Below are 10,970 nucleotides of genomic sequence, written 5' to 3' on the forward strand. Positions count from 1 at the left end.
CGATCACGTTATGCCGATGATCCCCATGGAGATCCCGCGTCGAAAGATGGCCGCGGGGTCACGCAGGAACGGTGGCCTGTCAACTTATCTCAGAGAATGAGCTGACACGCCTAATTCCTGCATATCAGCCGCTAATCTAATGCTCTGCAGTGCAGAAGCATTGCAGAGTATTAGATGGCCGATTTATCAGTATAAAGTTGATGTCCCATCCAGTAACAATGTGGCCATCCTGTGGACAATGTAAAAAAAAATTAAAAAGATAAAAATTGTAAAAGGTTTTTTTTTTAAATTAAAAAAACAAAAAAAAAGAAAATCGTAATCTATTAAATACATGTAAAAAAAAAATATGCTTTATCAAAGAAGTGGAGTAAAATGTGATCATAAAGACGTTTGTAAATAAAAATGAAACCGTTGAAAGAGTCATCTTGTCCTGCAAAAAAACAAGCCGTCATATAGCTCCATCAGTGGAAAAATACAAAAGTTATAGCTCTCAGAATAAAGTGATGGAAAGAAATTTTTTGCTATAAAATAGTTTTTGTGTAAAAGCGCAAAAACAAAAATAAATATGATATCGCTATAATCATACTGACCTGAAGCATAAAGCTACCTCATCAATTTTACCACACATGGAACGACATAAAAAAAAGCAATTCCTGAATTGCTGGTTGTTTGTTCATTCTGCCTCCCAAAAATTCGAATAGAAAGCGATCAAAAAGTATCATGTGCCCAAAAAGAGTACCAATAAAAATGTCAATTTGTGTCGCAAAAAACAAGCCCTCACATGACTGGCAGCCAAAATGTGGAAAACTTATAGCTCTCAAAATATGGCAATGCGCAATAAAAAGCGTCTTTTAGTGTGTATCAGCAGCCAAACAAAAACTCTATATAAATCTGGTATTCCTGTAATCACACCGAAGAATAAAGTCATCTAATCGCTTATACGGCACGAAGAATGGCGTAAAAAAATAGATAAAACCAGTTCTTTACCTGCTGTTGATTTGTTCATTTTGTCTCCTAAAGATCACAGTAAGGCTAGGTGGATATTAGTTTTTTCCCGAGCATGCTCGGGTGATCTCCGAGTATTTGGAAGTGCTCAGAGATTAGTTTCTACTGCCGCAGCTGCATGACTTGCGACTGCTGGACAGCCTGAATACATGTGGGAATTCCCTAACAGGCAATCCCCACATGTATTCAAGCTGTCAAGTAGCGACAAATCATGCAGCTGCGGAGACCGAAACTAAATCTCCGAACACTTCCAAATACTCGGAGACCACCCGAGTAATGAGTATACTCGCTCATCATTAGTGGATATTTATCCTGTACTTTACAATGAGCGCTTACACTTGGGTTTCTATGTAAATCTCTGAAATACGTGATTCAGACAGAACCTCTGGCGTTAGATTCCCTATAATGAGGCAGAGAGAGGCACTGTGGACAGCTATGATCCATCCGTGTCCGTCTTTTCAGTAGTGTATAAAAGCACTGTCCGCCACAGATTTGAAGGACACCACTGAACAGAGGCCAGACGGGGTCCAGAGTTATAGTGAGTGGATCAATCCGGGGTTTCATCTGTCACATCACTCAGATTTAAATGGAAACCCCGATGTAAGTGGTCAGCGTAGAGCACCGAATAGATGTGATCCCAAACGTTATGTAAAACGTCCCTAACAAAATCTTCAACTAAATCCACAAAAAAGCAAGTCCTCACTCAGGTCTGTTATCTGTTAATATTATGGGGTCTACTGGTGTTACTGGTAGCAATAAGGCTCTGGAAAAGCGCTATGGCTCCTCCAAATTCTCGTGCCATTTTACCCATTTCCCAGTGAGAAAATGTAAAATCTGGGGCTAAAACAAAATTTTGTTGGTAGAAATTTAATTTTTCTTCACTGACCAATGATATTAAAACGCTGTGACACACCTGTGGTGTCAATATGATCACTGTATCTGTAGATGAATTCACTGAGAGGTGTAGTTTGTAAAATGGGGTCATTACTTAAGGGGGGGGGGGTGTTCTGTCGCTGTGGAACGTAGGAGCTTTGCTAATGTAACATGGCACCCTCAAATCAGTCCATCAAAATTTGAACTCCAATATGGCGTTTCTTTCCTTCTGAGCTTTGCACTGTGCCTCAAAAGTAGTTTTTGACCACATGTCAGGTATTGGTGCACTCAGGAGAAATTGCACAACAAATTTTGGGGTCAATTTTCCAGTTATCCTTGTGAAAATAAAAAAATTGGGGCCAAAATAACATTTTTGTGGGAAAAATTATTTTTCATTTTAACGGCTCAACATAAACTTCCGTGAAGCACCTGGGGGTTTAAGGTGCTCTCCATGTACTGTATCTAGATAAGTTCCCTGAGGGGCCTAGTTTCCAAAATAGTGTCACCTGTGAGCGATTTCCACTGTTTAGGAACATCAGGGGCTCTCCAAAGGCGACATGACGTCCGCTAATTACATTCAAGAACTCAAATGGCGCTCCTTCAGTGCGCCAAAACAGTAGTTTTCCCCCACATATAGAGAAACTGAACAATAAGTTTTGGGGTCCATTTTCTTTCCTGTTACCTTTGCAAAAATTAGAGTGTTATAATTAATGCCACATTCCATTAATTCCTGTGAAGCACTTGAAGGGTTAATAAACTTCTTGAATGTAACTGTGAACACCTACTGTATAGAGGTGGCGTTTTCAGAATGGTGTCACTTTCGGGTATTTTCTGTCATATAGGCCCCTTGAAGTCACTTCAAATGTGATGTGGTCCCTAAAAAAATGGTTTTGTAAATTTTGTTGGAATAAAATTATTTGGTTAGGGAGGTATACGGGTTAAAAGTTGGCCAGCAGAATTCACTATGCAAATGGCACTAAGGCTTATAATAATCTGTGGAAAATGGAATTTACACAGCACGCTTGGAGAAGCCCAAGGCCTGTTTCACACTTCCGTTTTTGTGTCCGCCAAACGGATCCGTTTCCGTTTTTTTGACGGAAACTGATGCAAACGGATCCGTTTTTAAAAAAACGGATCCGTTTTTTTGACGGATCCGCGGTAACCACTAATGGAAGTCTATGGGACAAAAAAACGGATCCTGCAAAAAAATGGCGGATCCGTTTTTTTACGGAAAACAACGGATTTTGACGGATTTGAAAAAACGGAAGTGTGAAACAGGCCTTAGGCTATGTGCACACGCTGCGGTTTTTGCTGCGGTTCGCTGCGATTTTGGCCCTGCAGAACAGCAGCAGTTCCGCAGACATGGTACTTTACCATGTTAGCCTGAGTTTTCAAAACCGCACTGCTCACGCTGCGGTTTTTTACGTGCAGTTTTTTTTCCGCAGCATGTCAATTATTTCTGCGGATTCTGCTGCGGTTTCACACCTTTAACATAGTAGAGGTGTGAAACCGCAGGGCAAAACTGCAGGCCAAACCGCAGCAAAACCACAGGTCACTTTACCTGCGTTTCCGCGCGGAAAAACCGCAGCGTGTGCACATAGCCTTAAAGTACAATAAGAGACAATGGAGATCTGCGTGTGCAGCTTCGCCCTCCTCTCCGGCAGTGTCCATCTTTTTTAGGTGGGCACAATAACATAGTCCCCTGCACTTTTGTACCCATCTGAAAAGAAGGACACAGCCAGAAAGGGGGGCAAACTGAGCACGGCTGCACGCACAAAGGATGGTCAGTGTGTTCGGCAGTACGTGAGGCCTTTGTAGAACGGACCCCATAAAAGTCTGTCACAGTGCAGCCCCGTACAATGTGAAGGTGTGCGACTCCTGGGGAGAATACAGGACGGTGGAGTCGGGAAGCCAAACCTGACTCCGACTCCTCATTTCCATGACACCGACTCCACCAAAATGGGCTCCATCTCCACAGCCCGGGTAGAAAATACCCCCTGAAGTGTGACCCTCCAACACAATCAGAATATGAGGCAAGAGTCATGGACACAATCTTTATTACCATTCCTGCATTGACTTCTCAGCAAGCACAGCGTCGAGTCCCGACTGGTGGACACCGACGAATTCCTGTCAGTTCCAGAGAGCCAATATGGCGGCACTTCCTGTTAAAAAATGGCCACCTAAACTACAACAAGCAGGGGTCTGCTCTAAGGGGTCTGTTTAGACATAATTTTATAAAGACATGGTCTACATGGAGTCTAAAAAGGCCTTTTAGGATTTTTCACTGGAAGGTTCCTCTACTGAACACCCCCAGAGTGTGGAGTGAGGCTCACCTCCTGGCCCAGCATCGCTCCTCCACTCTTCGCCCTGACCCCACCGGGCTCCTGACATGGACAATGGCTGCAGCAGTCACGTGACATCGTCTATGTCTGGTTAGCAGCCAGGTGCACGGGGCTAATAGTGGAGAGGCCGCGCCAGTCCGGGGGGGCGGAAGTCACTCCACCTTGGGCAGCCCCCTTATAAAGGGAGTGCTCAGTAGGGGGGACCTCCGAGTCCATAGTCATACAGCCATGGCCAGTCCTTTATAGTGTGAGCTGGACTGCAGACCACCACAGAACTCCCCTCACCCTATAACATTACAGCTTACCGCATGGGGCCAGAAAGTCCATGAACACCAATATGGAGCCATGGAGTAGTAGCAAGCAATCAACATCCAGCTTACATTTACCATGGTTCATCTAGAATATGAAAGCTGCAGCCTGATTGGCTCCTTTTTCACAAATGCTCCTTCCTAAATGGTTGAACTTCAAAGTAAAGAGACGTGCACAGTGCGGACACATTCTACGGCTCAGCACAGCCCCAGGACAGTCAGCAGCTGCAGGATGAGGCTGGCCAGAGATTAAAGACACTACAAATCCCAGCATGCCACACTAAGTACACGACAGTGAGCGAGACAGTAAACCAATGTGCTCCCTATGTAATGACCAGCACGTCGTGTACGAGCAGCACATTACCCACATCCTCTATACACAGGCAGGCAGCAGCACGGTGCCCTCTCCCCCCCTATACCGCCCCAGCCCCGTATATGGACCGGTCCCCAGTACCTGCAGCGGATCCCGCTCTTTCAATACTCCCGCGCTAATTGCTCTCACCACGCCTCCACACTACAAGCTCCTCCCCCAGCCTCTCTATTCACTAGCAACAAGGCCCTCCCTCGGAACTTTGGACGATATCACGAAGGTGGGCGTGGTTTACAAGCCTCGCCCATATCCGCATTTATCAGCCAATGGCTTTTCTCTGCTAATCACGTGACGACACAGGCGCTTTGGTCACTGGTAAACACTAGAGGAGTAAACAGTGTGAGCGCAGTGTCCTCCCCGCTGGAGACATTTTCTAGGAGCTTCACCTCTATGTAGAGATGGAAAAAGGCAGCTAAGGCCTCTTTCACACATCAGGTTTTCGCCGTCAGGCGCGATCCGGCGCTTTTGACAGAAACCGGATCTGGCGAAATGCAATGCCGGATCCGGTTCCCCCCCATTGACTTGCATTTGCGCCGGATCGCGCCGGATGGCCATGCGTTTCATCCGGTTTTCGCCGGATCCGGCAATGTGTCGCGATCCGGCGTCTGGAAAAAACGTCTACTGTAACGTTTTTTGTCTCCGGCGAAAAAGCCGGACACGCCGGATCCGGCGCGTCCGGCTTTTTCACACAATGAAAGCCTATGAGCGCCGCAATGCGCCGGATCCGGTTTTTTTGGTCTGAGCATGCTCAGTAGCTCTGCCCACAAGACATATATAAAAGCAAGACAGTGGGACCCACAGCCACACCCAACATGCCACCCAAGCCAAGAACCAGGAGAAGGCAGCAGACATCTGCAGCACCATCAGCACCACCACCACCACCCCAAATGGAGCAGCAAATGGAACATGCTGAGGAGGGGAGTCCAGAAGCAGATGAGAGACGGTAATTATCAAATCCCCCATTCCTCCAAACTAGGGCCATGGAATATCAAGATATTCATTGGCCCTTTGTTTCTCTTTATTCAACAGCCGCCAAAGAGATGCAGCAGCAGCAGAAATGGCATCACTGGCAGCAGCAACAGCAGCAGCAATACCCACAGCCATGGAGTCTGGCCATCAACAGGACAGCACATCTTCTTCTGGGAGCCCTCCCTCGCATCGTCAGCGTTTGACGGTAAGTTTTTATTTCCAAAATCCATCATCTCTGTAATATATGTCTATTCATTGACTTTTATTTCAAAACAGGAATCACAAGATGAAGAGGAGCTCCCAGAAGAAGAAGGAAGGGGTGGACAGACACCTGGAGTGGGCTCACAATTGGTAAGTTTTTTGCATCAAACGCAGAAACACATCATCACACTACACACAACACATAGAAAACAATGTTCTGCAGACCACACACAGCAAACAAATGCCTACATCCAAAGACATAACATTTTTTGTTTTCTTCTCTAGTCTTCCCAATCTGGTGCTCGGCCAAGAGGTCCTCGCAGTGCCTCCCAGGGTCGTCGGCGACAGCAACGCGGCGGTCACCAGCGTGTAAGTATAAATATTTTTGCTTTGTTTTTTTGCACTTTTTATTTCATTTCTTTTGTGGAGGCTAATTATGTTATTTTTGTCTTTTTCTTTAACAGCCTTCACAGCGTGCTCCCGACTCTGACGGTGAGGATGGAGGGATTGATGTGGACCACCTCATCGATCTCGTCAGAGAAAGGGAGCCGCTCTGGAATATGGCTGACCGCCGGCCCGCTGACCTTATCGTTACCCGACGACTCTGGGAGGAAATCTGTTCTCTCCTTGTGGGCCGCTGGGAGGACCTCGAAGCTCGGGCCCAGATTAAAGAGCGTAAGTATATACAGTACCGGTTGCTTGATGTAAACCAGTGTTTCCCGAACTCCAGTCCTCGTGGTCCCCACGGATCATGTGTTCAGGATTTCTATTTACTATGGAAATCCTGAAAACATGACCCCTGGGGACCATGAGGACTGGAGTTTGTGAAACACTGATGTTGTATACTAACCACTCCTTTCTCGTTTCAGGGAACAGAATTGTGAATCGGTGGCGGTCTGTGAGGGATCGTTTCAAGAAGGAGTTCAATAAAGAGATGCGGGCCCCGAGTGGATCTGGAGGACGCAGGAGCAAGTACAAGTACGCACAAGCCCTGTCGTTCCTCCGGGAAACAATGCTCACCAGAAGGTAAATATTACACACCACATGTGAAAAAAATGTTAGATGTAACTTTTTTTTTTCAGCCAGGGCCATACCATGTCAGTATTTTAATTGTTTTTTTTTCTCTTTATTACACAGCACGGTGAGCAGCACTCGGGAGCCTGCACGATTGGACCCTTCTGAGGCGATCCCTGAGGAGACCGGCACCGAGGGACACTTCGACCGCCCCGGTACATCTGCACCTTCCCAGCCTTCCCACACATTTGACCCATCTGTCCCATCCGCCAGCACAGGAGCATCGTGGCCGCCTACATTACATGAAGCTGCTGGTGAGGAGATCGCTTTCCCTTTACCCCACCCTTCTGCCCCTGCCACCTCTAGTACACCTGCGGGTACTGGGCGGCAGCGGCAGAGGGGTCAGGAAAAGAGTTATGCGCAAGAGTTCTTGCATCTGAATGCATCTTTCCAGAACTGTCTCAAAGTCTTGTCAGAGCAAATCTCCGCAGGCTTTCAGCAGATCAACTCCAGCATTCTGGAGGTGAAGACACTTCTGCAAACCATGCATTCAGAAGCAAGATCTTCGCCAAACCACACCTTTTTCAGGTCTGTTGTGGAGCGCATGGAAACGCTATCTCCTACCCAGCAGATGCATGTAATGCATTCGTGCCACGGTGCTCTACAGCAGGTTACCTCCCAACCTCCACCTCCCACCACTGTAGTTCCTCCACCTGCACCCCCTCCAGCCACTTTCCATCCTCCCCCTCCTATTACATACCAGCAACCTCCCCAGTACCAGACATCTCCCCACTTCCAGCAACCTGCCCCGTACCAAACTCCTTCCCCGTACCAAACTCCTTCCCCGTACCAAACTCCTTCCCCATACAACTTTCCATCAACATCATCTGCTCCTACAGTCCCTGCCCAACCCTCCACTCCACCGCCCACCACCTCTTCTGCCTCCCACATGTCCACCCATTCTGTAGCTTTTTCCACACCATCACCTCTAACTGTTCCTTCCCCACCACGATCCCAGTCCTCTCTCCACACACCCAGTGTCGAAGTGTCCCGCAGCCCCTCCAGCAGTATTTCCACCCCACAGTACACAGATTTGTAATGTGTGTTTTTTGTAATAAAAATGCCCATTGGGTTTAAAACCTTTATTAAAAAAGTTTTTTGCACTTTAAAAACATTTTACAAAAAAAAAAAAAAATTTAAATAAAAGTTAAATTATCGTTTCACAATGGTTGTCTGTCATTTCTTTCTGCGGCGAACTATGTTTTAAAAAAAGGTTAAATACAGGGTATTTCAAAGGTAAAAAGGTATTCAAAACCAGGTATATAACTGTGGGTAAATTTTAGCTTTTTGCCACAGTTGTGTTCCTGGTTGTGTTTGAAGCAAAGTATTTCACCTAAAAAGTTGTGTTTATTGTTGGTGATTTCCTACCAATGTACACAACTTTTGTTAAAAGGTGAAATACTTTGCATAAAACACAACCAGGTACACACCTGTGGCCTAAAGGTAAAAATAGTAAGACCATGACAAGATAGCCAACTTTGGTTGGCAAAGGTATATACTGTTGGTCCAGAAGGTACACAAGTTTGGTTAGGGCACAAATCTTTCACACTCTGTCATCCTGCCAGTGTACTCTGCCTTGAGGTGACAAAGTATAGTGCAAAATTGTCCCTCATTACTGAAACCGTCACAGAACTTCTAGTGGTAATATTTCCAATGACAACATCCATCTTCGCCAGTAACTTGCTCTTCTCTCCAACCTGCACTTTCTTCTCTACAACCTGTCAAAGACGGGCTGTAGGAACATGCTATATCTAGTTTTCCAGTAGCCAATCCCGTTCGGAAGGCCACAAGGGTCAATTTTAAAAACCGGATCTGGCGTAATCCGTCGAAAAACGGATAGAAAAACGGATGAACCGGATGAGACGGATCCGGTTTTGTCTGTCAAGAACAAGACGGATCCGGCAGAAAACCGGATCCGGCACTTCAGGTTTTACAAAACATTTGCCGGATCCGGCATTCCGGCACGACGCCGGATCGCGCCTGACGCCGAAAACCTGATGTGTGAAAGTAGCCTAAGGCTAGTTTCACATTAGCTTTTTTTGCGCAGCGCATCGGGCGCATAAAAAACGCAAAGAAAAACGCAAAACAAACGCGCGTTTTTTTAACGTTATGCGCACGCTGATGCGTAAAAAAACGCAGCATTGTTTGCGTTTTACATGCGTTTTTGCATGCGTTTGCGTTTTTTATGCGCATGCGTTTTTAAGTGTGACGTTTTTTCCATTGTCTAGAGAACATTCTAGACTTGTTTCACTCAAAAACGTATGCGCAAAAAAACGCAACCGTGCGCAAGACCATGCGCACGCATGCGTTCCCATAGACTTCAATGTGTTGTTTTTGCGCATTCCGTTCGCAAGCGTGCGCATGCGTTTTTTTGCCGAGACAGGGCGCACCAAAAAATGCAACATGTTGCGTCTGGCGCGCCTGGCGCAAAAGACAAAAAAACGTATGCGCACGAAAACGCAAGTGTGCGCAAGACTATGCGCACGTCATGTTAAACATAGGTGCGCAGTGCGCATGCGCACGGGTGCGCACGATGCGCTGCGCACAAAAGCGCAAATGTGAAACCAGCCTCAGGCTGGTTTCACATTCGCGTTAAAACAACGCTGCGCACTGCGTCGTTAAGCCCCGCCCCGATCCGGCTCCCTGCCCGCCCCATCCGGGATCACCGCCTACTTTCGCATTTGCACGCATGCGATCGGCGCACCCTATCTTTAGCATAGGGTGCGCAGATCACGCGCTGCCAGTGTGAAAGTAGCGTGCTGCGCACTTTTGACGGTGCGCCGTGCGCGCCGAAATGCAACATGCTGCATTTCGGCGCGCACGGCGCACCGTCAAAAGTGCGCAGCACGCTACTTTCACACTGGCAGCGCGTGATCTGCGCACCCTATGCTAAAGATAGGGTGCGCCGATCGCATGCGTGCAAATGCGAAAGTAGGCGGTGATCCCGGATGGGGCGGGCAGGGAGCCGGATCGGGGCGGGGCTTAACGACGCAGTGCGCAGCGTTGTTTTAACGCGAATGTGAAACCAGCCTAAGGCAAATTGCGGCCCCCTTCCACCTCCGAAAAACTAAAGCATACAAACCACCTGTTATGTGCCCACCATCAGGATATAGCGGCGTATTGCACCCGTGGCGTGACCGGACAGCTCACTGCACCCACGGCAAAATCGGGCAGCTCACTGCACCTACTAGCTTAATATTAAAGGGAATCTGTCACCTATTTTTCGCTTATCAGCTGCCGGCACTGACATCAGGGGCTTATCTACAGCATTCTATAATGCTGTAGATAAGCCCCCGATGTAACCTGAAAGATAAGAAAAACACGTTAGATTATACTCACCGGAGGGGGCGGTCCGGTCTTGGTCTGATGGGTGTCGCCGTCCGGTCCGACGCTTCCGATCTTCTAGCGGTGACATCCTCTACTTTGCTTCCCGTCATGGCTCCTGTGCAGGCGCATTGCTCTGCCCTGTTGAGGGCAGAGCAGAGTCCTGCAGTGCGTCTCTTCTGCAGTATTAGCAATGTATTCTATTATTTCTAAACACTGTTTTTCGGTGATTCCTTTGTATCTCCGTTCATACTGCACCCACACACACACAATGATACACCATTTGATAGGTAAACTTGCTCCCTTCAGCAAGAAAATATCCAAATAAACCACACATCCACGATTTGATGACAAAATACAGTTTAAAGATTAATTTTCATAAACTTGCAGTAAGGAAAAGTGACCTGCAGGTGGCACCACAGTACCCCAAAGCACAATATCAACACATTTGTATACATGCACTGCTTTTTCGCTGATTACTTCGCCCCACCCACAACATACCAT

General features: G+C 47.0%; 1 long non-coding RNA gene across 1 annotated transcript in view; it reads right to left on the reverse strand.

Moving 5' to 3' along the window:
• The window catches only part of LOC141086669 (uncharacterized), a 44,888-nt gene extending 39,772 nt beyond the window's left edge, over positions 1-5,116 (reverse strand). The window contains exon 1 of the long non-coding RNA XR_012231630.1: positions 4,983-5,116. This is a non-coding gene — a long non-coding RNA (uncharacterized lncRNA). The remainder of the gene's footprint in view (positions 1-4,982) is intronic.
• Positions 5,117-10,970: the final 5,854 nt, after the last annotated feature.

The sequence above is a fragment of the Dendrobates tinctorius genome, unplaced genomic scaffold (assembly GCF_039654945.1).
Source record: "Dendrobates tinctorius isolate UK_male_01 unplaced genomic scaffold, ASM3965494v1 ptg000032l, whole genome shotgun sequence".
Classification (NCBI taxonomy): Eukaryota; Metazoa; Chordata; class Amphibia; order Anura; family Dendrobatidae; genus Dendrobates; species Dendrobates tinctorius.